The 27,526-nt window shown below is 52.3% G+C and overlaps 1 long non-coding RNA gene and 15 other non-coding genes across 16 annotated transcripts in view; all 16 read left to right on the top strand.

The window, feature by feature from the left end:
* Nucleotides 1-1,260: 1,260 nt before the first annotated feature.
* Nucleotides 1,261-1,339, top strand: LOC143271340 (small nucleolar RNA SNORD115). Its single transcript, XR_013048561.1, has one exon. It is a non-coding gene; the product is annotated as a small nucleolar RNA SNORD115 (small nucleolar RNA).
* Nucleotides 1,340-3,099: 1,760 nt separating this feature from the next.
* LOC143271270 (small nucleolar RNA SNORD115) lies at nt 3,100-3,178 on the top strand. The gene has a single exon (XR_013048491.1). It is a non-coding gene; the product is annotated as a small nucleolar RNA SNORD115 (small nucleolar RNA).
* A 1,760-nt stretch (nt 3,179-4,938) lies between these two features.
* On the top strand, nt 4,939-5,017 carry LOC143271269 (small nucleolar RNA SNORD115). The gene has a single exon (XR_013048490.1). It is a non-coding gene; the product is annotated as a small nucleolar RNA SNORD115 (small nucleolar RNA).
* Nucleotides 5,018-6,777: 1,760 nt separating this feature from the next.
* Nucleotides 6,778-6,856, top strand: LOC143271366 (small nucleolar RNA SNORD115). The gene has a single exon (XR_013048587.1). It is a non-coding gene; the product is annotated as a small nucleolar RNA SNORD115 (small nucleolar RNA).
* A 241-nt stretch (nt 6,857-7,097) lies between these two features.
* The window catches only part of LOC107399369 (uncharacterized), a 254,016-nt gene continuing 233,587 nt past the window's right edge, over nt 7,098-27,526 (top strand). The window contains exon 1 of the long non-coding RNA XR_013042022.1: nt 7,098-7,148. This is a non-coding gene — a long non-coding RNA (uncharacterized LOC107399369). The remainder of the gene's footprint in view (nt 7,149-27,526) is intronic.
* On the top strand, nt 8,617-8,695 carry LOC143271268 (small nucleolar RNA SNORD115). Its single transcript, XR_013048489.1, has one exon. It is a non-coding gene; the product is annotated as a small nucleolar RNA SNORD115 (small nucleolar RNA).
* Nucleotides 10,455-10,533, top strand: LOC143271349 (small nucleolar RNA SNORD115). The gene has a single exon (XR_013048570.1). It is a non-coding gene; the product is annotated as a small nucleolar RNA SNORD115 (small nucleolar RNA).
* LOC143271348 (small nucleolar RNA SNORD115) lies at nt 12,294-12,372 on the top strand. The gene has a single exon (XR_013048569.1). It is a non-coding gene; the product is annotated as a small nucleolar RNA SNORD115 (small nucleolar RNA).
* Nucleotides 14,135-14,213, top strand: LOC143271347 (small nucleolar RNA SNORD115). Its single transcript, XR_013048568.1, has one exon. It is a non-coding gene; the product is annotated as a small nucleolar RNA SNORD115 (small nucleolar RNA).
* On the top strand, nt 15,976-16,054 carry LOC143271346 (small nucleolar RNA SNORD115). The gene has a single exon (XR_013048567.1). It is a non-coding gene; the product is annotated as a small nucleolar RNA SNORD115 (small nucleolar RNA).
* On the top strand, nt 17,815-17,893 carry LOC143271345 (small nucleolar RNA SNORD115). Its single transcript, XR_013048566.1, has one exon. It is a non-coding gene; the product is annotated as a small nucleolar RNA SNORD115 (small nucleolar RNA).
* Nucleotides 19,654-19,732, top strand: LOC143271344 (small nucleolar RNA SNORD115). Its single transcript, XR_013048565.1, has one exon. It is a non-coding gene; the product is annotated as a small nucleolar RNA SNORD115 (small nucleolar RNA).
* Nucleotides 21,492-21,570, top strand: LOC143271383 (small nucleolar RNA SNORD115). Its single transcript, XR_013048604.1, has one exon. It is a non-coding gene; the product is annotated as a small nucleolar RNA SNORD115 (small nucleolar RNA).
* LOC143271343 (small nucleolar RNA SNORD115) lies at nt 23,331-23,409 on the top strand. Its single transcript, XR_013048564.1, has one exon. It is a non-coding gene; the product is annotated as a small nucleolar RNA SNORD115 (small nucleolar RNA).
* On the top strand, nt 25,169-25,247 carry LOC143271369 (small nucleolar RNA SNORD115). Its single transcript, XR_013048590.1, has one exon. It is a non-coding gene; the product is annotated as a small nucleolar RNA SNORD115 (small nucleolar RNA).
* LOC143271382 (small nucleolar RNA SNORD115) lies at nt 27,006-27,084 on the top strand. The gene has a single exon (XR_013048603.1). It is a non-coding gene; the product is annotated as a small nucleolar RNA SNORD115 (small nucleolar RNA).

Here is a 27,526-nt window from a genome sequence, read left to right as displayed (position 1 = left end):
TTGGACAGGAGCCACTGATCAGGGACTTCAGTGCAACACCCATAGGTGGAGTCAGGAGGACCAGGGCGTCTCTGGGTCAAGGCACGGGGATAGTGCAAGTTAACCTTCACTTGAACCCCACCCCCGGCCTAGTTTTTTCTTTGGACCTCCCAAACAGTTTGGGATGGGCAGAGAAAGACCTTCAAGGTCACATTGTGACACAAGGCATGAGACCCACGTCCTTCACGAAGGGGCTTTCAGGAAGGGCCATCTGGCACACCCTAGAGCACCCGCTGAACCCCGCCTACATCTTGGGCATATGGGACTTAGGGACATCCGGAACATTCTACTGCTGGACTGGACCCACAAGGCGTTCCCTCCCCATGTGACTTAGAGAGGCAACTTGATTGACCTCCCATGCATCAGTCTCCAGCTGCCAAGGCGAGAGTGTGTTTCAGGGAATGCAATCTCTTCCTGGCCACGAGGCCAAGAGCCCTGATTGTTTTCAGAGCCTCCCAACCGTAGGCGTTCCCAACGAATTTCAGCTCCATGCATATCCCACAAAGCTCTGAAAACACACTTCTGTGAGCACTGTGATGTGGATTTTCCCCAGGGGTGTAGACCAGGCATGTGACACAGGCTGGAGACCAGCAAATGATGCCCCGGGTAGAATTGATTGTTTTATGAATTGATTTGTCTGTGGGTATCAGCCATTATATATACATATATATGGTGCTCTAGCACAGAGAACTGATGACAGGTCTCTGACTTGGTGGGGCCAAGGCAGGAATCACTAGGAAAAAAGATTTCATTAGCCCTGTATAGTGCCTGGACAATTGTCATCAGTCTAAGTCTCTAAGTCAGAGCACGAGGGGAAAGGTGCCCTTACTGAAAAACTCAAGTTAAAATTTGGGCGGGCCAGAAAGACACCTATCCCTTCCTGTGTGGCAGGAGTCACTCTTTGATGTTCCAAGGGCCAGAGATTTACTAAACCTGGTCATGCGTTCAGACCATGGTCCCATGATCCCTCAGACCGTGCAGTGTCATCAGTGGCCCATCTCAAGTGTGCCCTGACATCCTCTCCCTTTCTTCCTCCCAAAAAGGTGCCCTTAGGAAGAAGAGAACTCATTCTGCTGCATCCCTTGAAGCAGAGTTCACCAGGCCGAGGTGACCTTTGGGCCTAACCTTCTCACAGCCAAGGCCCTCATCAGCACTGGCAGCCCTGGTAAGCAATCTTGTTTGTGTCCTAAACGCATGTGTAGCTGTGCTCTCCGGAGACCTGGGTCTATGATGACAAACCTATGTCACGAAGAGAGATGATGACATAAAAATCATGCTCAATAGGATTACGCTGAGTCCCAGGCTGCAGGGCAGGGGAGAAACAGGTGCCTGGTCGCCTTGTGGCTTCCTTGAGGCCCAATTCGCAGGCCCTACTTCCCAAAGCCCTGTTTCCCCTCCTGGGGAATCCAAGCTATCCAGGTGCACATACCTAGGAGAGCCCTCAGGGCTCCATTCCAAAGCACCTGGTGTGACTGTCTAGCCTCGGGCAAGGCTTTAATGGCCAACACGCTGCTCATGTCCCTGTCTCTTCTGCTGTCTTTCTGTGACCCGGGATGCCGTTTCAGAGCCCGCAGCATCCTGGCACATTTCAGGTAACTGGAAATATCAAACCAAGGGCTGGGATCTCTAAACATCGTGTGCCCTCGCCTTCTGAGGCCTCTGAAACACCAAGAACCTTTCCACCTTGGAAGCAAGGCCTCCAGGCTCTGGCCTGATGGCGGCAAACGTCTAGCCCTCCAACCTGTGGGTGCCGAATGGCAATTCCAAATGTATACACTGTCCTGCACAATTCCAAGGGAATTGGACAGGAGCCACTGATCAGGGACTTCAGTGCAACACCCATAGGTGGAGTCAGGAGGACCAGGGCGTCTCTGGGTCAAGGCACGGGGATAGTGCAAGTTAACCTTCACTTGAACCCCACCCCCGGCCTAGTTTTTTCTTTGGACCTCCCAAACAGTTTGGGATGGGCAGAGAAAGACCTTCAAGGTCACATTGTGACACAAGGCATGAGACCCACGTCCTTCACGAAGGGGCTTTCAGGAAGGCCCATCTGGCACACCCTAGAGCACCCGCTGAACCCCGCCTACATCTTGGGCATATGGGACTTAGGGACATCCGGAACATTCTACTGCTGGACTGGACCCACAAGGCGTTCCCTCCCCATGTGACTTAGAGAGGCAACTTGATTGACCTCCCATGCATCAGTCTCCAGCTGCCAAGGCGAGAGTGTGTTTCAGGGAATGCAATCTCTTCCTGGCCACGAGGCCAAGAGCCCTGATTGTTTTCAGAGCCTCCCAACCGTAGGCGTTCCCAACGAATTTCAGCTCCATGCATATCCCACAAAGCTCTGAAAACACACTTCTGTGAGCACTGTGATGTGGATTTTCCCCAGGGGTGTAGACCAGGCATGTGACACAGGCTGGAGACCAGCAAATGACGCCCCGGGTAGAATTGATTGTTTTATGAATTGATTTGTCTGTGGGTATCAGCCATTATATATACATATATATGGTGCTCTAGCACAGAGAACTGATGACAGGCCTCTGACTTGGTGGGGCCAAGGCAGGAATCACTAGGAAAAAAGATTTCATTAGCCCTGTATAGTGCCTGGACAATTGTCATCAGTCTAAGTCTCTAAGTCAGAGCACGAGGGGAAAGGTGCCCTTACTGAAAAACTCAAGTTAAAATTTGGGCGGGCCAGAAAGACACCTATCCCTTCCTGTGTGGCAGGAGTCACTCTTTGATGTTCCAAGGGCCAGAGATTTACTAAACCTGGTCATGCGTTCAGACCATGGTCCCATGATCCCTCAGACCGTGCAGTGTCATCAGTGGCCCATCTCAAGAGTGCCCTGACATCCTCTCCCTTTCTTCCTCCCAAAAAGGTGCCCTGAGGAAGATGAGAACTCATTCTGCTGCATCCCTTGAAGCAGAGTTCACCAGGCCGAGCTGACCTTTGGGCCTAACCTTCTCACAGCCAAGGCCCTCATCAGCACTGGCATCCCTGGTAAGCAATCTTGTTTGTGTCCTAAACGCATGTGTAGCTGTGCTCTCCGGAGACCTGGGTCTATGATGACAAACCTATGTCACGAAGAGAGATGATGACATAAAAATCATGCTCAATAGGATTACGCTGAGGCCCAGGCTGCAGGGCAGGGGAGAAACAGGTGCCTGGTCGCCTTGTGGCTTCCTTGAGGCCCAATTCGCAGGCCCTGCTTCCCGAAGCCCTGTTTCCCCTCCTGGGGAATCCAAGCTGTCCAGGTGCACATACCTAGGAGAGCCCTCAGGGCTCCATTCCAAAGCACCTGGTGTGACTGTCTAGCCTCGGGCAAGGCTTTAGCGGCCAACACGCTGCTCATGTCCCTGTCTCTTCTGCTGTCTTTCAGTGACCCGGGATTCCGTTTCAGAGCCCGCAGCATCCTGGCACATTTCAGGTAACTGGAAATATCAAACCAAGGGCTGGGATCTCTAAACATCGTGTGCCCTCGCCTTCTGAGGCCTCTGAAACACCAAGAACCTTTCCACCTTGGAAGCAAGGCCTCCAGGCTCTGGCCTGATGGCGGCAAACTTCTAGCCCTCCAACCTGTGGGTGCCGAATGGCAATTCCAAATGTATACACTGTCCTGCACAATTCCAAGGGAATTGGACAGGAGCCACTGATCAGGGACTTCAGTGCAACACACATAGGTGGAGTCAGGAGGACCAGGGCATCTCTGGGGCAAGGCACGGGGATAGTGCAAGTTAACCTTCACTTGAACCCCACCCCCGGCCTAGTTTTTTCTTTGGACCTCCCAAACAGTTTGGGATGGGCAGAGAAAGACCTTCAAGGTCACATTGTGACACAAGGCATGAGACCCACGTCCTTCACGAAGGGGCTTTCAGGAAGGGCCATCTGGCACACCCTAGAGCACCCGCTGAACCCCGCCTACATCTTGGGCATATGGGACTTAGGGACATCCGGAACATTCTACTGCTGGACTGGACCCACAAAGCGTTCCCTCCCCATGTGACTTAGAGAGGCAACTTGATTGACCTCCCATGCATCAGTCTCCAGCTGCCAAGGCGAGAGTGTGTTTCAGGGAATGCAATCTCTTCCTGGCCACGAGGCCAAGAGCCCTGATTGTTTTCAGAGCCTCCCAACCGTAGGCGTTCCCAACGAATTTCAGCTCTATGCATATCCCACAAAGCTCTGAAAACACACTTCTGTGAGCACTGTGATGTGGATTTTCCCCAGGGGTGTAGACCAGGCATGTGACACAGGCTGGAGACCAGCAAATGACGCCCCGGGTAGAATTGATTGTTTTATGAATTGATTTGTCTGTGGGTATCAGCCATTATATATACATATATATGGTGCTCTAGCACAGAGAACTGATGACAGGTCTCTGACTTGGTGGGGCCAAGGCAGGAATCACTAGGAAAAAAGATTTCATTAGCCCTGTATAGTGCCTGGACAATTGTCATCAGTCTAAGTCTCTAAGTCAGAGCACGAGGGGAAAGGTGCCCTTACTGAAAAACTCAAGTTAAAATTTGGGCGGGCCAGAAAGACACCTATCCCTTCCTGTGTGGCAGGAGTCACTCTTTGATGTTCCAAGGGCCAGAGATTTACTAAACCTGGTCATGCGTTCAGACCATGGTCCCATGATCCCTCAGACCGTGCAGTGTCATCAGTGGCCCATCTCAAGAGTGCCCTGACATCCTCTCCCTTTCTTCCTCCCAAAAAGGTGCCCTGAGGAAGATGAGAACTCATTCTGCTGCATCCCTTGAAGCAGAGTTCACCAGGCCGAGCTGACCTTTGGGCCTAACCTTCTCACAGCCAAGGCCCTCATCAGCACTGGCAGCCCTGGTAAGCAATCTTGTTTGTGTCCTAAACGCATGTGTAGCTGTGCTCTCCGGAGACCTGGGTCTATGATGACAAACCTATGTCACGAAGAGAGATGATGACATAAAAATCATGCTCAATAGGATTACGCTGAGGCCCAGGCTGCAGGGCAGGGGAGAAACAGGTGCCTGGTCGCCTTGTGGCTTCCTTGAGGCCCAATTCGCAGGCCCTACTTCCCAAAGCCCTGTTTCCCCTCCTGGGGAATCCAAGCTATCCAGGTGCACATACCTAGGAGAGCCCTCAGGGCTCCATTCCAAAGCACCTGGTGTGACTGTCTAGCCTCGGGCAAGGCTTTAACGGCCAACACGCTGCTCATGTCCCTGTCTCTTCTGCTGTCTTTCAGTGACCCGGGATGCCGTTTCAGAGCCCGCAGCATCCTGGCACATTTCAGGTAACTGGAAATATCAAACCAAGGGCTGGGATCTCTAAACATCGTGTGCCCTCGCCTTCTGAGGCCTCTGAAACACCAAGAACCTTTCCACCTTGGAAGCAAGGCCTCCAGGCTCTGGCCTGATGGCGGCAAACGTCTAGCCCTCCAACCTGTGGGTGCCGAATGGCAATTCCAAATGTATACACTGTCCTGCACAATTCCAAGGGAATTGGACAGGTGCCACTGATCAGGGACTTCAGTGCAACACCCATAGGTGGAGTCAGGAGGACCAGGGCGTCTCTGGGTCAAGGCACGGGGATAGTGCAAGTTAACCTTCACTTGAACCCCACCCCCGGCCTAGTTTTTTCTTTGGACCTCCCAAACAGTTTGGGATGGGCAGAGAAAGACCTTCAAGGTCACATTGTGACACAAGGCATGAGACCCACGTCCTTCACGAAGGGGCTTTCAGGAAGGGCCATCTGGCACACCCTAGAGCACCCGCTGAACCCCGCCTACATCTTGGGCATATGGGACTTAGGGACATCCGGAACATTCTACTGCTGGACTGGACCCACAAGGCGTTCCCTCCCCATGTGACTTAGAGAGGCAACTTGATTGACCTCCCATGCATCAGTCTCCAGCTGCCAAGGCGAGAGTGTGTTTCAGGGAATGCAATCTCTTCCTGGCCACGAGGCCAAGAGCCCTGATTGTTTTCAGAGCCTCCCAACCGTAGGCGTTCCCAACGAATTTCAGCTCCATGCATATCCCACAAAGCTCTGAAAACACACTTCTGTGAGCACTGTGATGTGGATTTTCCCCAGGGGTGTAGACCAGGCATGTGACACAGGCTGGAGACCAGCAAATGACGCCCCGGGTAGAATTGATTGTTTTATGAATTGATTTGTCTGTGGGTATCAGCCATTATATATACATATATATGGTGCTCTAGCACAGAGAACTGATGACAGGTCTCTGACTTGGTGGGGCCAAGGCAGGAATCACTAGGAAAAAAGATTTCATTAGCCCTGTATAGTGCCTGGACAATTGTCATCAGTCTAAGTCTCTAAGTCAGAGCACGAGGGGAAAGGTGCCCTTACTGAAAAACTCAAGTTAAAATTTGGGCGGGCCAGAAAGACACCTATCCCTTCCTGTGTGGCAGGAGTCACTCTTTGATGTTCCAAGGGCCAGAGATTTACTAAACCTGGTCATGCGTTCAGACCATGGTCCCATGATCCCTCAGACCGTGCAGTGTCATCAGTGGCCCATCTCAAGTGTGCCCTGACATCCTCTCCCTTTCTTCCTCCCAAAAAGGTGCCCTTAGGAAGAAGAGAACTCATTCTGCTGCATCCCTTGAAGCAGAGTTCACCAGGCCGAGGTGACCTTTGGGCCTAACCTTCTCACAGCCAAGGCCCTCATCAGCACTGGCAGCCCTGGTAAGCAATCTTGTTTGTGTCCTAAACGCATGTGTAGCTGTGCTCTCCGGAGACCTGGGTCTATGATGACAAACCTATGTGACGAAGAGAGATGATGACATAAAAATCATGCTCAATAGGATTACGCTGAGTCCCAGGCTGCAGGGCAGGGGAGAAACAGGTGCCTGGTCGCCTTGTGGCTTCCTTGAGGCCCAATTCGCAGGCCCTACTTCCCAAAGCCCTGTTTCCCCTCCTGGGGAATCCAAGCTATCCAGGTGCACATACCTAGGAGAGCCCTCAGGGCTCCATTCCAAAGCACCTGGTGTGACTGTCTAGCCTCGGGCAAGGCTTTAATGGCCAACACGCTGCTCATGTCCCTGTCTCTTCTGCTGTCTTTCTGTGACCCGGGATGCCGTTTCAGAGCCCGCAGCATCCTGGCACATTTCAGGTAACTGGAAATATCAAACCAAGGGCTGGGATCTCTAAACATCGTGTGCCCTCGCCTTCTGAGGCCTCTGAAACACCAAGAACCTTTCCACCTTGGAAGCAAGGCCTCCAGGCTCTGGCCTGATGGCGGCAAACGTCTAGCCCTCCAACCTGTGGGTGCCGAATGGCAATTCCAAATGTATACACTGTCCTGCACAATTCCAAGGGAATTGGACAGGAGCCACTGATCAGGGACTTCAGTGCAACACCCATAGGTGGAGTCAGGAGGACCAGGGCGTCTCTGGGTCAAGGCACGGGGATAGTGCAAGTTAACCTTCACTTGAACCCCACCCCCGGCCTAGTTTTTTCTTTGGACCTCCCAAACAGTTTGGGATGGGCAGAGAAAGACCTTCAAGGTCACATTGTGACACAAGGCATGAGACCCACGTCCTTCACGAAGGGGCTTTCAGGAAGGCCCATCTGGCACACCCTAGAGCACCCGCTGAACCCCGCCTACATCTTGGGCATATGGGACTTAGGGACATCCGGAACATTCTACTGCTGGACTGGACCCACAAGGCGTTCCCTCCCCATGTGACTTAGAGAGGCAACTTGATTGACCTCCCATGCATCAGTCTCCAGCTGCCAAGGCGAGAGTGTGTTTCAGGGAATGCAATCTCTTCCTGGCCACGAGGCCAAGAGCCCTGATTGTTTTCAGAGCCTCCCAACCGTAGGCGTTCCCAACGAATTTCAGCTCCATGCATATCCCACAAAGCTCTGAAAACACACTTCTGTGAGCACTGTGATGTGGATTTTCCCCAGGGGTGTAGACCAGGCATGTGACACAGGCTGGAGACCAGCAAATGACGCCCCGGGTAGAATTGATTGTTTTATGAATTGATTTGTCTGTGGGTATCAGCCATTATATATACATATATATGGTGCTCTAGCACAGAGAACTGATGACAGGCCTCTGACTTGGTGGGGCCAAGGCAGGAATCACTAGGAAAAAAGATTTCATTAGCCCTGTATAGTGCCTGGACAATTGTCATCAGTCTAAGTCTCTAAGTCAGAGCACGAGGGGAAAGGTGCCCTTACTGAAAAACTCAAGTTAAAATTTGGGCGGGCCAGAAAGACACCTATCCCTTCCTGTGTGGCAGGAGTCACTCTTTGATGTTCCAAGGGCCAGAGATTTACTAAACCTGGTCATGCGTTCAGACCATGGTCCCATGATCCCTCAGACCGTGCAGTGTCATCAGTGGCCCATCTCAAGAGTGCCCTGACATCCTCTCCCTTTCTTCCTCCCAAAAAGGTGCCCTGAGGAAGATGAGAACTCATTCTGCTGCATCCCTTGAAGCAGAGTTCACCAGGCCGAGCTGACCTTTGGGCCTAACCTTCTCACAGCCAAGGCCCTCATCAGCACTGGCATCCCTGGTAAGCAATCTTGTTTGTGTCCTAAACGCATGTGTAGCTGTGCTCTCCGGAGACCTGGGTCTATGATGACAAACCTATGTCACGAAGAGAGATGATGACATAAAAATCATGCTCAATAGGATTACGCTGAGGCCCAGGCTGCAGGGCAGGGGAGAAACAGGTGCCTGGTCGCCTTGTGGCTTCCTTGAGGCCCAATTCGCAGGCCCTGCTTCCCGAAGCCCTGTTTCCCCTCCTGGGGAATCCAAGCTGTCCAGGTGCACATACCTAGGAGAGCCCTCAGGGCTCCATTCCAAAGCACCTGGTGTGACTGTCTAGCCTCGGGCAAGGCTTTAGCGGCCAACACGCTGCTCATGTCCCTGTCTCTTCTGCTGTCTTTCAGTGACCCGGGATGCCGATTCAGAGCCTGCAGCATCCTGGCACATTTCAGGTAACTGGAAATATCAAACCAAGGGCTGGGATCTCTAAACATCGTGTGCCCTCGCCTTCTGAGGCCTCTGAAACACCAAGAACCTTTCCACCTTGGAAGCAAGGCCTCCAGGCTCTGGCCTGATGGCGGCAAACGTCTAGCCCTCCAACCTGTGGGTGCCGAATGGCAATTCCAAATGTATACACTGTCCTGCACAATTCCAAGGGAATTGGACAGGAGCCACTGATCAGGGACTTCAGTGCAACACCCATAGGTGGAGTCAGGAGGAACAGGGCGTCTCTGGGTCAAGGCACGGGGATAGTGCAAGTTAACCTTCACTTGAACCGCACCCCCGGCCTAGTTTTTTCTTTGGACCTCCCAAACAGTTTGGGATGGGCAGAGAAAGACCTTCAAGGTCACATTGTGACACAAGGCATGAGACCCACGTCCTTCACGAAGGGGCTTTCAGGAAGGGCCATCTGGCACACCCTAGAGCACCCGCTGAACCCCGCCTACATCTTGGGCATATGGGACTTAGGGACATCCGGAACATTCTACTGCTGGACTGGACCCACAAGGCATTCCCTCCCCATGTGACTTAGAGAGGCAACTTGATTGACCTCCCATGCATCAGTCTCCAGCTGCCAAGGCGAGAGTGTGTTTCAGGGAATGCAATCTCTTCCTGGCCACGAGGCCAAGAGCCCTGATTGTTTTCAGAGCCTCCCAACCGTAGGCGTTCCCAATGAATTTCAGCTCCATGCATATCCCACAAAGCTCTGAAAACACACTTCTGTGAGCACTGTGATGTGGATTTTCCCCAGGGGTGTAGACCAGGCATGTGACACAGGCTGGAGACCAGCAAATGACGCCCCGGGTAGAATTGATTGTTTTATGAATTGATTTGTCTGTGGGTATCAGCCATTATATATACATATATATGGTGCTCTAGCACAGAGAACTGATGACAGGTCTCTGACTTGGTGGGGCCAAGGCAGGAATCACTAGGAAAAAAGATTTCATTAGCCCTGTATAGTGCCTGGACAATTGTCATCAGTCTAAGTCTCTAAGTCAGAGCACGAGGGGAAAGGTGCCCTTACTGAAAAACTCAAGTTAAAATTTGGGCGGGCCAGAAAGACACCTATCCCTTCCTGTGTGGCAGGAGTCACTCTTTGATGTTCCAAGGGCCAGAGATTTACTAAACCTGGTCATGCGTTCAGACCATGGTCCCATGATCCCTCAGACCGTGCAGTGTCATCAGTGGCCCATCTCAAGAGTGCCCTGACATCCTCCCCTTTCTTCCTCCCAAAAAGGTGCCCTTAGGAAGAAGAGAACTCATTCTGCTGCATCCCTTGAAGCAGAGTTCACCAGGCCGAGCTGACCTTTGGGCCTAACCTTCTCACAGCCAAGGCCCTCATCAGCACTGGCATCCCTGGTAAGCAATCTTGTTTGTGTCCTAAACGCATGTGTAGCTGTGCTCTCCGGAGACCTGGGTCTATGATGACAAACCTATGTCACGAAGAGAGATGATGACATGAAAATCATGCTCAATAGGATTACGCTGAGGCCCAGGCTGCAGGGCAGGGGAGAAACAGGTGCCTGGTCGCCTTGTGGCTTCCTTGAGGCCCAATTCGCAGGCCATGCTTCCCGAAGCCCTGTTTCCCCTCCTGGGGAATCCAAGCTGTCCAGGTGCACATACCTAGGAGAGCCCTCAGGGCTCCATTCCAAAGCACCTGGTGTGACTGTCTAGCCTCGGGGAAGGCTTTAGCGGCCAACACGCTGCTCATGTCCCTGTCTCTTCTGCTGTCTTTCAGTGACCCGGGATGCCGATTCAGAGCCTGCAGCATCCTGGCACATTTCAGGTAACTGGAAATATCAAACCAAGGGCTGGGATCTCTAAACATCGTGTGCCCTCGCCTTCTGAGGCCTCTGAAACACCAAGAACCTTTCCACCTTGGAAGCAAGGCCTCCAGGCTCTGGCCTGATGGCGGCAAACGTCTAGCCCTCCAACCTGTGGGTGCCGAATGGCAATTCCAAATGTATACACTGTCCTGCACAATTCCAAGGGAATTGGACAGGAGCCACTGATCAGGGACTTCAGTGCAACACCCATAGGTGGAGTCAGGAGGAACAGTGCGTCTCTGGGTCAAGGCACGGGGATAGTGCAAGTTAACCTTCACTTGAACCCCACCCCCGGCCTAGTTTTTTCTTTGGACCTCCCAAACAGTTTGGGATGGGCAGAGAAAAACCTTCAAGGTCACATTGTGACACAAGGCATGAGACCCACGTCCTTCACGAAGGGGCTTTCAGGAAGGTCCATCTGGCACACCCTAGAGCACCCACTGAACCCCGCCTACATCTTGGGCATATGGGACTTAGGGACATCCGGAACATTCTACTGCTGGACTGGACCCACAAGGCGTTCCCTCCCCATGTGACTTAGAGAGGCAACTTGATTGACCTCCCATGCATCAGTCTCCAGCTGCCAAGGCGAGAGTGTGTTTCAGGGAATGCAATCTCTTCATGGCCACGAGGCCAAGAGCCCTGATTGTTTTCAGAGCCTCCCAACCGTAGGCGTTCCCAACGAATTTCAGCTCCATGCATATCCCACAAAGCTCTGAAAACACACTTCTGTGAGCACTGTGATGTGGATTTTCCCCAGGGGTGTAGACCAGGCATGTGACACAGGCTGGAGACCAGCAAATGACGCCCCGGGTAGAATTGATTGTTTTATGAATTTATTTGTCTGTGGGTATCAGCCATTATATATACATATATATGGTGCTCTAGCACAGAGAACTGATGACAGGTCTCTGACTTGGTGGGGCCAAGGCAGGAATCACTAGGAAAAAAGATTTCATTAGCCCTGTATAGTGCCTGGACAATTGTCATCAGTCTAAGTCTCTAAGTCAGAGCACGAGGGGAAAGGTGCCCTTACTGAAAAACTCAAGTTAAAATTTGGGCGGGCCAGAAAGACACCTATCCCTTCCTGTGTGGCAGGAGTCACTCTTTGATGTTCCAAGGGCCAGAGATTTACTAAACCTGGTCATGCGTTCAGACCATGGTCCCATGATCCCTCAGACCGTGCAGTGTCATCAGTGGCCCATCTCAAGAGTGCCCTGACATCCTCTCCCTTTCTTCCTCCCAAAAAGGTGCCCTGAGGAAGAAGAGAACTCATTCTGCTGCATCCCTTGAAGCAGAGTTCACCAGGCCGAGCTGACCTTTGGGCCTAACCTTCTCACAGCCAAGGCCCTCATCAGCACTGGCATCCCTGGTAAGCAATCTTGTTTGTGTCCTAAACGCATGTGTAGCTGTGCTCTCCGGAGACCTGGGTCTATGATGACAAACCTATGTCACGAAGAGAGATGATGACATGAAAATCATGCTCAATAGGATTACGCTGAGGCCCAGGCTGCAGGGCAGGGGAGAAACAGGTGCCTGGTCGCCTTGTGGCTTCCTTGAGGCCCAATTCGCAGGCCATGCTTCCCGAAGCCCTGTTTCCCCTCCTGGGGAATCCAAGCTGTCCAGGTGCACATACCTAGGAGAGCCCTCAGGGCTCCATTCCAAAGCACCTGGTGTGACTGTCTAGCCTCGGGCAAGGCTTTAGCGGCCAACACGCTGCTCATGTCCCTGTCTCTTCTGCTGTCTTTCAGTGACCCGGGATGCCGATTCAGAGCCTGCAGCATCCTGGCACATTTCAGGTAACTGGAAATATCAAACCAAGGGCTGGGATCTCTAAACATCGTGTGCCCTCGCCTTCTGAGGCCTCTGAAACACCAAGAACCTTTCCACCTTGGAAGCAAGGCCTCCAGGCTCTGGCCTGATGGCGGCAAACGTCTAGCCCTCCAACCTGTGGGTGCCGAATGGCAATTCCAAATGTATACACTGTCCTGCACAATTCCAAGGGAATTGGACAGGAGCCACTGATCAGGGACTTCAGTGCAACACCCATAGGTGGAGTCAGGAGGAACAGTGCGTCTCTGGGTCAAGGCACGGGGATAGTGCAAGTTAACCTTCACTTGAACCCCACCCCCGGCCTAGTTTTTTCTTTGGACCTCCCAAACAGTTTGGGATGGGCAGAGAAAGACCTTCAAGGTCACATTGTGACACAAGGCATGAGACCCACGTCCTTCACGAAGGGGCTTTCAGGAAGGTCCATCTGGCACACCCTAGAGCACCCACTGAACCCCGCCTACATCTTGGGCATATGGGACTTAGGGACATCCGGAACATTCTACTGCTGGACTGGACCCACAAGGCGTTCCCTCCCCATGTGACTTAGAGAGGCAACTTGATTGACCTCCCATGCATCAGTCTCCAGCTGCCAAGGCGAGAGTGTGTTTCAGGGAATGCAATCTCTTCATGGCCACGAGGCCAAGAGCCCTGATTGTTTTCAGAGCCTCCCAACCGTAGGCGTTCCCAACGAATTTCAGCTCCATGCATATCCCACAAAGCTCTGAAAACACACTTCTGTGAGCACTGTGATGTGGATTTTCCCCAGGGGTGTAGACCAGGCATGTGACACAGGCTGGAGACCAGCAAATGACGCCCCGGGTAGAATTGATTGTTTTATGAATTTATTTGTCTGTGGGTATCAGCCATTATATATATACATATATATGGTGCTCTAGTACAGAGAACTGATGACAGGTCTCTGACTTGGTGGGGCCAAGGCAGGAATCACTAGGAAAAAAGATTTCATTAGCCCTGTATAGTGCCTGGACAATTGTCATCAGTCTAAGTCTCTAAGTCAGAGCACGAGGGGAAAGGTGCCCTTACTGAAAAACTCAAGTTAAAATTTGGGCGGGCCAGAAAGACACCTATCCCTTCCTGTGTGGCAGGAGTCACTCTTTGATGTTCCAAGGGCCAGAGATTTACTAAACCTGGTCATGCGTTCAGACCATGGTCCCATGATCCCTCAGACCGTGCAGTGTCATCAGTGGCCCATCTCAAGAGTGCCCTGACATCCTCTCCCTTTCTTCCTCCCAAAAAGGTGCCCTGAGGAAGAAGAGAACTCATTCTGCTGCATCCCTTGAAGCAGAGTTCACCAGGCCGAGCTGACCTTTGGGCCTAACCTTCTCACAGCCAAGGCCCTCATCAGCACTGGCATCCCTGGTAAGCAATCTTGTTTGTGTCCTAAACGCATGTGTAGCTGTGCTCTCCGGAGACCTGGGTCTATGATGACAAACCTATGTCACGAAGAGAGATGATGACATGAAAATCATGCTCAATAGGATTACGCTGAGGCCCAGGCTGCAGGGCAGGGGAGAAACAGGTGCCTGGTCGCCTTGTGGCTTCCTTGAGGCCCAATTCGCAGGCCATGCTTCCCGAAGCCCTGTTTCCCCTCCTGGGGAATCCAAGCTGTCCAGGTGCACATACCTAGGAGAGCCCTCAGGGCTCCATTCCAAAGCACCTGGTGTGACTGTCTAGCCTCGGGCAAGGCTTTAGCGGCCAACACGCTGCTCATGTCCCTGTCTCTTCTGCTGTCTTTCAGTGACCCGGGATGCCGATTCAGAGCCTGCAGCATCCTGGCACATTTCAGGTAACTGGAAATATCAAACCAAGGGCTGGGATCTCTAAACATCGTGTGCCCTCGCCTTCTGAGGCCTCTGAAACACCAAGAACCTTTCCACCTTGGAAGCAAGGCCTCCAGGCTCTGGCCTGATGGCGGCAAACGTCTAGCCCTCCAACCTGTGGGTGCCGAATGGCAATTCCAAATGTATACACTGTCCTGCACAATTCCAAGGGAATTGGACAGGAGCCACTGATCAGGGACTTCAGTGCAACACCCATAGGTGGAGTCAGGAGGAACAGTGCGTCTCTGGGTCAAGGCACGGGGATAGTGCAAGTTAACCTTCACTTGAACCCCACCCCCGGCCTAGTTTTTTCTTTGGACCTCCCAAACAGTTTGGGATGGGCAGAGAAAAACCTTCAAGGTCACATTGTGACACAAGGCATGAGACCCACGTCCTTCACGAAGGGGCTTTCAGGAAGGTCCATCTGGCACACCCTAGAGCACCCACTGAACCCCGCCTACATCTTGGGCATATGGGACTTAGGGACATCCGGAACATTCTACTGCTGGACTGGACCCACAAGGCGTTCCCTCCCCATGTGACTTACAGAGGCAACTTGATTGACCTCCCATGCATCAGTCTCCAGCTGCCAAGGCGAGAGTGTGTTTCAGGGAATGCAATCTCTTCCTGGCCACGAGGCCAAGAGCCCTGATTGTTTTCAGAGCCTCCCAACCGTAGGCGTTCCCAACGAATTTCAGCTCCATGCATATCCCACAAAGCTCTGAAAACACACTTCTGTGAGCACTGTGATGTGGATTTTCCCCAGGGGTGTAGACCAGGCATGTGACACAGGCTGGAGACCAGCAAATGACGCCCCGGGTAGAATTGATTGTTTTATGAATTGATTTGTCTGTGGGTATCAGCCATTATATATATACATATATATGGTGCTCTAGTACAGAGAACTGATGACAGGTCTCTGACTTGGTGGGGCCAAGGCAGGAATCACTAGGAAAAAAGATTTCATTAGCCCTGTATAGTGCCTGGACAATTGTCATCAGTCTAAGTCTCTAAGTCAGAGCACGAGGGGAAAGGTGCCCTTACTGAAACACTCAAGTTAAAATTTGGGCGGGCCAGAAAGACACCTATCCCTTCCTGTGTGGCAGGAGTCACTCTTTGATGTTCCAAGGGCCAGAGATTTACTAAACCTGGTCATGCGTTCAGACCATGGTCCCATGATCCCTCAGACCGTGCAGTGTCATCAGTGGCCCATCTCAAGAGTGCCCTGACATCCTCTCCCTTTCTTCCTCCCAAAAAGGTGCCCTGAGGAAGAAGAGAACTCATTCTGCTGCATCCCTTGAAGCAGAGTTCACCAGGCCGAGCTGACCTTTGGGCCTAACCTTCTCACAGCCAAGGCCCTCATCAGCACTGGCATCCCTGGTAAGCAATCTTGTTTGTGTCCTAAACGCATGTGTAGCTGTGCTCTCCGGAGACCTGGGTCTATGATGACAAACCTATGTCACGAAGAGAGATGATGACATGAAAATCATGCTCAATAGGATTACGCTGAGGCCCAGGCTGCAGGGCAGGGGAGAAACAGGTGCCTGGTCGCCTTGTGGCTTCCTTGAGGCCCAATTCGCAGGCCATGCTTCCCGAAGCCCTGTTTCCCCTCCTGGGGAATCCAAGCTGTCCAGGTGCACATACCTAGGAGAGCCCTCAGGGCTCCATTCCAAAGCACCTGGTGTGACTGTCTAGCCTCGGGCAAGGCTTTAGCGGCCAACACGCTGCTCATGTCCCTGTCTCTTCTGCTGTCTTTCAGTGACCCGGGATGCCGATTCAGAGCCTGCAGCATCCTGGCACATTTCAGGTAACTGGAAATATCAAACCAAGGGCTGGGATCTCTAAACATCGTGTGCCCTCGCCTTCTGAGGCCTCTGAAACACCAAGAACCTTTCCACCTTGGAAGCAAGGCCTCCAGGCTCTGGCCTGATGGCGGCAAACGTCTAGCCCTCCAACCTGTGGGTGCCGAATGGCAATTCCAAATGTATACACTGTCCTGCACAATTCCAAGGGAATTGGACAGGAGCCACTGATCAGGGACTTCAGTGCAACACCCATAGGTGGAGTCAGGAGGAACAGGGCGTCTCTGGGTCAAGGCACGGGGATAGTGCAAGTTAACCTTCACTTGAACCCCACCCCCGGCCTAGTTTTTTCTTTGGACCTCCCAAACAGTTTGGGATGGGCAGAGAAAGACCTTCAAGGTCACATTGTGACACAAGGCATGAGACCCACGTCCTTCACGAAGGGGCTTTAAGGAAGGGCCATCTGGCACACCCTAGATCACCCACTGAACCCCGCCTACATCTTGGGCATATGGGACTTAGGGACATCCGGAACATTCTACTGCTGGACTGGACCCACAAGGCGTTCCCTCCCCATGTGACTTAGAGAGGCAACTTGATTGACCTCCCATGCATCAGTCTCCAGCTGCCAAGGCGAGAGTGTGTTTCAGGGAATGCAATCTCTTCATGGCCACAAGGCCAAGAGCCCTGATTGTTTTCAGAGCCTCCCAACCGTAGGCGTTCCCAACGAATTTCAGCTCCATGCATATCCCACAAAGCTCTGAAAACACACTTCTGTGAGCACTGTGATGTGGATTTTCCCCAGGGGTGTAGACCAGGCATGTGACACAGGCTGGAGACCAGCAAATGACGCCCCGGGTAGAATTGATTGTTTTATGAATGGATTTGTCTGTGGGTATCAGCCATTATATATACATATATATGGTGCTCTAGCACAGAGAACTGATGACAGGTCTCTGACTTGGTGGGGCCAAGGCAGGAATCACTAGGAAAAAAGATTTCATTAGCCCTGTATAGTGCCTGGACAATTGTCATCAGTCTAAGTCTCTAAGTCAGAGCACGAGGGGAAAGGTGCCCTTACTGAAAAACTCAAGTTAAAATTTGGGCGGGCCAGAAAGACACCTATCCCTTCCTGTGTGGCAGGAGTCACTCTTTGATGTTCCAAGGGCCAGAGATTTACTAAACCTGGTCATGCGTTCAGACCATGGTCCCATGATCCCTCAGACCGTGCAGTGTCATCAGTGGCCCATCTCAAGAGTGCCCTGACATCCTCTCCCTTTCTTCCTCCCAAAAAGGTGCCCTGAGGAAGAAGAGAACTCATTCTGCTGCATCCCTTGAAGCAGAGTTCACCAGGCCGAGCTGACCTTTGGGCCTAACCTTCTCACAGCCAAGGCCCTCATCAGCACTGGCATCCCTGGTAAGCAATCTTGTTTGTGTCCTAAACGCATGTGTAGCTGTGCTCTCCGGAGACCTGGGTCTATGATGACAAACCTATGTCACGAAGAGAGATGATGACATGAAAATCATGCTCAATAGGATTACGCTGAGGCCCAGGCTGCAGGGCAGGGGAGAAACAGGTGCCTGGTCGCCTTGTGGCTTCCTTGAGGCCCAATTCGCAGGCCATGCTTCCCGAAGCCCTGTTTCCCCTCCTGGGGAATCCAAGCTGTCCAGGTGCACATACCTAGGAGAGCCCTCAGGGCTCCATTCCAAAGCACCTGGTGTGACTGTCTAGCCTCGGGCAAGGCTTTAGCGGCCAACACGCTGCTCATGTCCCTGTCTCTTCTGCTGTCTTTCAGTGACCCGGGATGCCGATTCAGAGCCTGCAGCATCCTGGCACATTTCAGGTAACTGGAAATATCAAACCAAGGGCTGGGATCTCTAAACATCGTGTGCCCTCGCCTTCTGAGGCCTCTGAAACACCAAGAACCTTTCCACCTTGGAAGCAAGGCCTCCAGGCTCTGGCCTGATGGCGGCAAACGTCTAGCCCTCCAACCTGTGGGTGCCGAATGGCAATTCCAAATGTATACACTGTCCTGCACAATTCCAAGGGAATTGGACAGGAGCCACTGATCAGGGACTTCAGTGCAACACCCATAGGTGGAGTCAGGAGGAACAGTGCGTCTCTGGGTCAAGGCACGGGGATAGTGCAAGTTAACCTTCACTTGAACCCCACCCCCGGCCTAGTTTTTTCTTTGGACCTCCCAAACAGTTTGGGATGGGCAGAGAAAAACCTTCAAGGTCACATTGTGACACAAGGCATGAGACCCACGTCCTTCACGAAGGGGCTTTCAGGAAGGTCCATCTGGCACACCCTAGAGCACCCACTGAACCCCGCCTACATCTTGGGCATATGGGACTTAGGGACATCCGGAACATTCTACTGCTGGACTGGACCCACAAGGCGTTCCCTCCCCATGTGACTTAGAGAGGCAACTTGATTGACCTCCCATGCATCAGTCTCCAGCTGCCAAGGCGAGAGTGTGTTTCAGGGAATGCAATCTCTTCATGGCCACGAGGCCAAGAGCCCTGATTGTTTTCAGAGCCTCCCAACCGTAGGCGTTCCCAACGAATTTCAGCTCCATGCATATCCCACAAAGCTCTGAAAACACACTTCTGTGAGCACTGTGATGTGGATTTTCCCCAGGGGTGTAGACCAGGCATGTGACACAGGCTGGAGACCAGCAAATGACGCCCCGGGTAGAATTGATTGTTTTATGAATGGATTTGTCTGTGGGTATCAGCCATTATATATACATATATATGGTGCTCTAGCACAGAGAACTGATGACAGGTCTCTGACTTGGTGGGGCCAAGGCAGGAATCACTAGGAAAAAAGATTTCATTAGCCCTGTATAGTGCCTGGACAATTGTCATCAGTCTAAGTCTCTAAGTCAGAGCACGAGGGGAAAGGTGCCCTTACTGAAAAACTCAAGTTAAAATTTGGGCGGGCCAGAAAGACACCTATCCCTTCCTGTGTGGCAGGAGTCACTCTTTGATGTTCCAAGGGCCAGAGATTTACTAAACCTGGTCATGCGTTCAGACCATGGTCCCATGATCCCTCAGACCGTGCAGTGTCATCAGTGGCCCATCTCAAGAGTGCCCTGACATCCTCTCCCTTTCTTCCTCCCAAAAAGGTGCCCTGAGGAAGAAGAGAACTCATTCTGCTGCATCCCTTGAAGCAGAGTTCACCAGGCCGAGCTGACCTTTGGGCCTAACCTTCTCACAGCCAAGGCCCTCATCAGCACTGGCATCCCTGGTAAGCAATCTTGTTTGTGTCCTAAACGCATGTGTAGCTGTGCTCTCCGGAGACCTGGGTCTATGATGACAAACCTATGTCACGAAGAGAGATGATGACATGAAAATCATGCTCAATAGGATTACGCTGAGGCCCAGGCTGCAGGGCAGGGGAGAAACAGGTGCCTGGTCGCCTTGTGGCTTCCTTGAGGCCCAATTCGCAGGCCATGCTTCCCGAAGCCCTGTTTCCCCTCCTGGGGAATCCAAGCTGTCCAGGTGCACATACCTAGGAGAGCCCTCAGGGCTCCATTCCAAAGCACCTGGTGTGACTGTCTAGCCTCGGGCAAGGCTTTAGCGGCCAACACGCTGCTCATGTCCCTGTCTCTTCTGCTGTCTTTCAGTGACCCGGGATGCCGATTCAGAGCCTGCAGCATCCTGGCACATTTCAGGTAACTGGAAATATCAAACCAAGGGCTGGGATCTCTAAACATCGTGTGCCCTCGCCTTCTGAGGCCTCTGAAACACCAAGAACCTTTCCACCTTGGAAGCAAGGCCTCCAGGCTCTGGCCTGATGGCGGCAAACGTCTAGCCCTCCAACCTGTGGGTGCCGAATGGCAATTCCAAATGTATACACTGTCCTGCACAATTCCAAGGGAATTGGACAGGAGCCACTGATCAGGGACTTCAGTGCAACACCCATAGGTGGAGTCAGGAGGAACAGGGCGTCTCTGGGTCAAGGCACGGGGATAGTGCAAGTTAACCTTCACTTGAACCCCACCCCCGGCCTAGTTTTTTCTTTGGACCTCCCAAACAGTTTGGGATGGGCAGAGAAAGACCTTCAAGGTCACATTGTGACACAAGGCATGAGACCCACGTCCTTCACGAAGGGGCTTTAAGGAAGGGCCATCTGGCACACCCTAGATCACCCACTGAACCCCGCCTACATCTTGGGCATATGGGACTTAGGGACATCCGGAACATTCTACTGCTGGACTGGACCCACAAGGCGTTCCCTCCCCATGTGACTTAGAGAGGCAACTTGATTGACCTCCCATGCATCAGTCTCCAGCTGCCAAGGCGAGAGTGTGTTTCAGGGAATGCAATCTCTTCATGGCCACGAGGCCAAGAGCCCTGATTGTTTTCAGAGCCTCCCAACCGTAGGCGTTCCCAACGAATTTCAGCTCCATGCATATCCCACAAAGCTCTGAAAACACACTTCTGTGAGCACTGTGATGTGGATTTTCCCCAGGGGTGTAGACCAGGCATGTGACACAGGCTGGAGACCAGCAAATGACGCCCCGGGTAGAATTGATTGTTTTATGAATGGATTTGTCTGTGGGTATCAGCCATTATATATACATATATATGGTGCTCTAGCACAGAGAACTGATGACAGGTCTCTGACTTGGTGGGGCCAAGGCAGGAATCACTAGGAAAAAAGATTTCATTAGCCCTGTATAGTGCCTGGACAATTGTCATCAGTCTAAGTCTCTAAGTCAGAGCACGAGGGGAAAGGTGCCCTTACTGAAAAACTCAAGTTAAAATTTGGGCGGGCCAGAAAGACACCTATCCCTTCCTGTGTGGCAGGAGTCACTCTTTGATGTTCCAAGGGCCAGAGATTTACTAAACCTGGTCATGCGTTCAGACCATGGTCCCATGATCCCTCAGACCGTGCAGTGTCATCAGTGGCCCATCTCAAGAGTGCCCTGACATCCTCCCCTTTCTTCCTCCCAAAAAGGTGCCCTGAGGAAGAAGAGAACTCATTCTGCTGCATCCCTTGAAGCAGAGTTCACCAGGCCGAGCTGACCTTTGGGCCTAACCTTCTCACAGCCAAGGCCCTCATCAGCACTGGCATCCCTGGTAAGCAATCTTGTTTGTGTCCTAAACGCATGTGTAGCTGTGCTCTCCGGAGACCTGGGTCTATAATGACAAACCTATGTCACGAAGAGAGATGATGACATGAAAATTATGCTCAATAGGATTACGCTGAGGCCCAGGCTGCAGGGCAGGGGAGAAACAGGTGCCTGGTCGCCTTGTGGCTTCCTTGAGGCCCAATTCGCAGGCCATGCTTCCCGAAGCCCTGTTTCCCCTCCTGGGGAATCCAAGCTGTCCAGGTGCACATACCTAGGAGAGCCCTCAGGGCTCCATTCCAAAGCACCTGGTGTGACTGTCTAGCCTCGGGCAAGGCTTTAGCGGCCAACACGCTGCTCATGTCCCTGTCTCTTCTGCTGTCTTTCAGTGACCCGGGATGCCGTTTCAGAGCCTGCAGCATCCTGGCACATTTCAGGTAACTGGAAATATCAAACCAAGGACTGGGATCTCTAAACATCGTGTGCCCTCGCCTTCTGAGGCCTCTGAAACACCAAGAACCTTTCCACCTTGGAAGCAAGGCCTCCAGGCTCTGGCCTGATGGCGGCAAACATCTAGCCCTCCAACCTGTGGGTGCCGAATGGCAATTCCAAATGTATACACTGTCCTGGACAATTCCAAGGGAATTGGACAGGAGCCACTGATCAGGGACTTCAGTACAACACCCATAGGTGGAGTCAGGAGGACCAGGGCGTCTCTGGGTCAAGGCACGGGGATAGTGCAAGTTAACCTTCACTTGAACCCCACCCCCGGCCTAGTTTTTTCTTTGGACCTCCCAAACAGTTTGGCATGGGCAGAGAAAGACCTTCAAGGTCACATTGTGACACAAGGCATGAGACCCACGTCCTTCACGAAGGGGCTTTCAGGAAGGGCCATCTGGCACTCCCTAGAGCACCCGCTGAACCCCGCCTACATCTTGGCCATATGGGACTTAGGGACATCCGGAACATTCTACTGCTGGACTGGACCCACAAGGCGTTCCCTCCCCATGTGACTTAGAGAGGCAACTTGATTGACCTCCCATGCATCAGTCTCCAGCTGCCAAGGCGAGAGTGTGTTTCAGGGAATGCAATCTCTTCCTGGCCACGAGGCCAAGAGCCCTGATTGTTTTCAGAGCCTCCCAACCGTAGGCGTTCCCAACGAATTTCAGCTCCATGCATATCCCACAAAGCTCTGAAAACACACTTCTGTGAGCACTGTGATGTGGATTTTCCCCAGGGGTGTAGACCAGGCATGTGACACAGGCTGGAGACCAGCAAATGACGCCCCGGGTAGAATTGATTGTTTTATGAATTGATTTGTCTGTGGGTATCAGCCATTATATATACATATATATGGTGCTCTAGCACAGAGAACTGATGACAGGTCTCTGACTTGGTGGGGCCAAGGCAGGAATCACTAGGAAAAAAGATTTCATTAGCCCTGTATAGTGCCTGGACAATTGTCATCAGTCTAAGTCTCTAAGTCAGAGCACGAGGGGAAAGGTGCCCTTACTGAAAAACTCAAGTTAAAATTTGGGCGGGCCAGAAAGACACCTATCCCTTCCTGTGTGGCAGGAGTCACTCTTTGATGTTCCAAGGGCCAGAGATTTACTAAACCTGGTCATGCGTTCAGACCATGGTCCCATGATCCCTCAGACCGTGCAGTGTCATCAGTGGCCCATCTCAAGAGTGCCCTGACATCCTCTCCCTTTCTTCCTCCCAAAAAGGTGCCCTGAGGAAGAAGAGAACTCATTCTGCTGCATCCCTTGAAGCAGAGTTCACCAGGCCGAGCTGACCTTTGGGCCTAACCTTCTCACAGCCAAGGCCCTCATCAGCACTGGCATCCCTGGTAAGCAATCTTGTTTGTGTCCTAAACGCATGTGTAGCTGTGCTCTCCGGAGACCTGGGTCTATGATGACAAACCTATGTCACGAAGAGAGATGATGACATGAAAATCATGCTCAATAGGATTACGCTGAGGCCCAGGCTGCAGGGCAGGGGAGAAACAGGTGCCTGGTCGCCTTGTGGCTTCCTTGAGGCCCAATTCGCAGGCCATGCTTCCCGAAGCCCTGTTTCCCCTCCTGGGGAATCCAAGCTGTCCAGGTGCACATACCTAGGAGAGCCCTCAGGGCTCCATTCCAAAGCACCTGGTGTGACTGTCTAGCCTCGGGCAAGGCTTTAGCGGCCAACACGCTGCTCATGTCCCTGTCTCTTCTGCTGTCTTTCAGTGACCCGGGATGCCGATTCAGAGCCTGCAGCATCCTGGCACATTTCAGGTAACTGGAAATATCAAACCAAGGGCTGGGATCTCTAAACATCGTGTGCCCTCGCCTTCTGAGGCCTCTGAAACACCAAGAACCTTTCCACCTTGGAAGCAAGGCCTCCAGGCTCTGGCCTGATGGCGGCAAACGTCTAGCCCTCCAACCTGTGGGTGCCGAATGGCAATTCCAAATGTATACACTGTCCTGCACAATTCCAAGGGAATTGGACAGGAGCCACTGATCAGGGACTTCAGTGCAACACCCATAGGTGGAGTCAGGAGGAACAGGGCGTCTCTGGGTCAAGGCACGGGGATAGTGCAAGTTAACCTTCACTTGAACCCCACCCCCGGCCTAGTTTTTTCTTTGGACCTCCCAAACAGTTTGGGATGGGCAGAGAAAGACCTTCAAGGTCACATTGTGACACAAGGCATGAGACCCACGTCCTTCACGAAGGGGCTTTAAGGAAGGGCCATCTGGCACACCCTAGATCACCCACTGAACCCCGCCTACATCTTGGGCATATGGGACTTAGGGACATCCGGAACATTCTACTGCTGGACTGGACCCACAAGGCGTTCCCTCCCCATGTGACTTAGAGAGGCAACTTGATTGACCTCCCATGCATCAGTCTCCAGCTGCCAAGGCGAGAGTGTGTTTCAGGGAATGCAATCTCTTCATGGCCACGAGGCCAAGAGCCCTGATTGTTTTCAGAGCCTCCCAACCGTAGGCGTTCCCAACGAATTTCAGCTCCATGCATATCCCACAAAGCTCTGAAAACACACTTCTGTGAGCACTGTGATGTGGATTTTCCCCAGGGGTGTAGACCAGGCATGTGACACAGGCTGGAGACCAGCAAATGACGCCCCGGGTAGAATTGATTGTTTTATGAATGGATTTGTCTGTGGGTATCAGCCATTATATATACATATATATGGTGCTCTAGCACAGAGAACTGATGACAGGTCTCTGACTTGGTGGGGCCAAGGCAGGAATCACTAGGAAAAAAGATTTCATTAGCCCTGTATAGTGCCTGGACAATTGTCATCAGTCTAAGTCTCTAAGTCAGAGCACGAGGGGAAAGGTGCCCTTACTGAAAAACTCAAGTTAAAATTTGGGCGGGCCAGAAAGACACCTATCCCTTCCTGTGTGGCAGGAGTCACTCTTTGATGTTCCAAGGGCCAGAGATTTACTAAACCTGGTCATGCGTTCAGACCATGGTCCCATGATCCCTCAGACCGTGCAGTGTCATCAGTGGCCCATCTCAAGAGTGCCCTGACATCCTCCCCTTTCTTCCTCCCAAAAAGGTGCCCTGAGGAAGAAGAGAACTCATTCTGCTGCATCCCTTGAAGCAGAGTTCACCAGGCCGAGCTGACCTTTGGGCCTAACCTTCTCACAGCCAAGGCCCTCATCAGCACTGGCAGCCCTGGTAAGCAATCTTGTTTGCGTCCTAAACGCATGTGTAGCTGTGCTCTCCGGAGACCTGGGTCTATTATGACAAACCTATGTCACGAAGAGAGATGATGACATAAAAATCATGCTCAATAGGATTACGCTGAGGCCCAGGCTGCAGGGCAGGGGAGAAACAGGTGCCTGGTCGCCTTGTGGCTTCCTTGAGGCCCAATTCTCAGGCCCTGCTTCCCGAAGCCCTGTTTCCCCTCCTGGGGAATCCAAGCTGTCCAGGTGCACATACCTAGGAGAGCCCTCAGGGCTCCATTCCAAAGCACCTGGTGTGACTGTCTAGCCTCGGGCAAGGCTTTAGCGGCCAACACGCTGCTCATGTCCCTGTGTCTTCTGCTGTCTTTCAGTGACCCGGGATGCCGTTTCAGAGCCCGCAGCATCCTGGCACATTTCAGGTAACTGGAAATATCAAACCAAGGGCTGGGATCTCTAAACATCGTGTGCCCTCGCCTTCTGAGGCCTCTGAAACACCAAGAACCTTTCCACCTTGGAAGCAAGGCCTCCAGGCTCTGGCCTGATGGCGGCAAACTTCTAGCCCTCCAACCTCTGGGTGCCAAATGGCAATTCCAAATGTATACACTGTCCTGCACAATTCCAAGGAAATTGGACAGGAGCCACTGATCAGGAACTTCAGTGCAACACCCATAGGTGGAGTCAGGAGGACCAGGGCGTCTCTGGGTCGAGGCACGGGGATAGTGCAAGTTAACCTTCACTTGAACCCCACCCCCGGCCTAGTTTTTTCTTTGGACCTCCCAAACAGTTTGGGATGGGCAGAGAAAGACCTTCAAGGTCACATTGTGACACAAGGCATGAGAGCCACGTCCTTCATGAGGGGCTTTCAGGAAGGGCCATCTGGCACAGCCTAGAGCACCCGCTGAACCCCGCCTACATCTTGGGCATATGAGACTTAGGGACATCCGGAACATTCTACTGCTGGACGGGACCCACAAAGCGTTCCCTACCCATGTGACTTAGAGAGGCAACTTGATTGACCTCCCATGCATCAGTCTCCAGCTGCTAAGGCGAGAGTGTGTTTTAGGGAATGCAATCTCTTCCTGGCCACGAGGCCAAGAGCCCTGATTGTTTTCAGAGCCTCCCAACCGTAGGCGTTCCCAACGAATTTCAGCTCTATGCATATCCCACAAAGCTCTGAAAACACACTTCTGTGAGCACTGTGATGTGGATTTTCCCCAGGGGTGTAGACCAGGCATGTGACACAGGCTGGAGACCAGCAAATGACGCCCCGGGTAGAATTGATTGTTTTATGAATTGATTTGTCTGTGGGTATCAGCCATTATATATACATATATATGGTGCTCTAGCACAGAGAACTGATGACAGGTCTCTGACTTGGTGGGGCCAAGGCAGGAATCACTAGGAAAAAAGATTTCATTAGCCCTGTATAGTGCCTGGACAATTGTCATCAGTCTAAGTCTCTAAGTCAGAGCACGAGGGGAAAGGTGCCCTTACTGAAAAACTCAAGTTAAAATTTGGGCGGGCCAGAAAGACACCTATCCCTTCCTGTGTGGCAGGAGTCACTCTTTGATGTTCCAAGGGCCAGAGATTTACTAAACCTGGTCATGCGTTCAGACCATGGTCCCATGATCCCTCAGACCGTGCAGTGTCATCAGTGGCCCATCTCAAGAGTGCCCTGACATCCTCCCCTTTCTTCCTCCCAAAAAGGTGCCCTTAGGAAGAAGAGAACTCATTCTGCTGCATCCCTTGAAGCAGAGTTCACCAGGCCGAGCTGACCTTTGGGCCTAACCTTCTCACAGCCAAGGCCCTCATCAGCACTGGCATCCCTGGTAAGCAATCTTGTTTGTGTCCTAAACGCATGTGTAGCTGTGCTCTCCGGAGACCTGGGTCTATAATGACAAACCTATGTCACGAAGAGAGATGATGACATGAAAATTATGCTCAATAGGATTACGCTGAGGCCCAGGCTGCAGGGCAGGGGAGAAACAGGTGCCTGGTCGCCTTGTGGCTTCCTTGAGGCCCAATTCGCAGGCCATGCTTCCCGAAGCCCTGTTTCCCCTCCTGGGGAATCCAAGCTGTCCAGGTGCACATACCTAGGAGAGCCCTCAGGGCTCCATTCCAAAGCACCTGGTGTGACTGTCTAGCCTCGGGCAAGGCTTTAGCGGCCAACACGCTGCTCATGTCCCTGTCTCTTCTGCTGTCTTTCAGTGACCCGGGATGCCGTTTCAGAGCCTGCAGCATCCTGGCACATTTCAGGTAACTGGAAATATCAAACCAAGGGCTGGGATCTCTAAACATCGTGTGCCCTCGCCTTCTGAGGCCTCTGAAACACCAAGAACCTTTCCACCTTGGAAGCAAGGCCTCCAGGCTCTGGCCTGATGGCGGCAAACGTCTAGCCCTCCAACC

The sequence above is a fragment of the Peromyscus maniculatus genome, chromosome 1 (assembly GCF_049852395.1).
Source record: "Peromyscus maniculatus bairdii isolate BWxNUB_F1_BW_parent chromosome 1, HU_Pman_BW_mat_3.1, whole genome shotgun sequence".
NCBI lineage: Eukaryota > Metazoa > Chordata > Mammalia > Rodentia > Cricetidae > Peromyscus > Peromyscus maniculatus.
The sequence above is the reverse complement of the archived record's forward strand: the minus strand, read 5'-3'. Positions and strand labels throughout refer to the sequence as shown.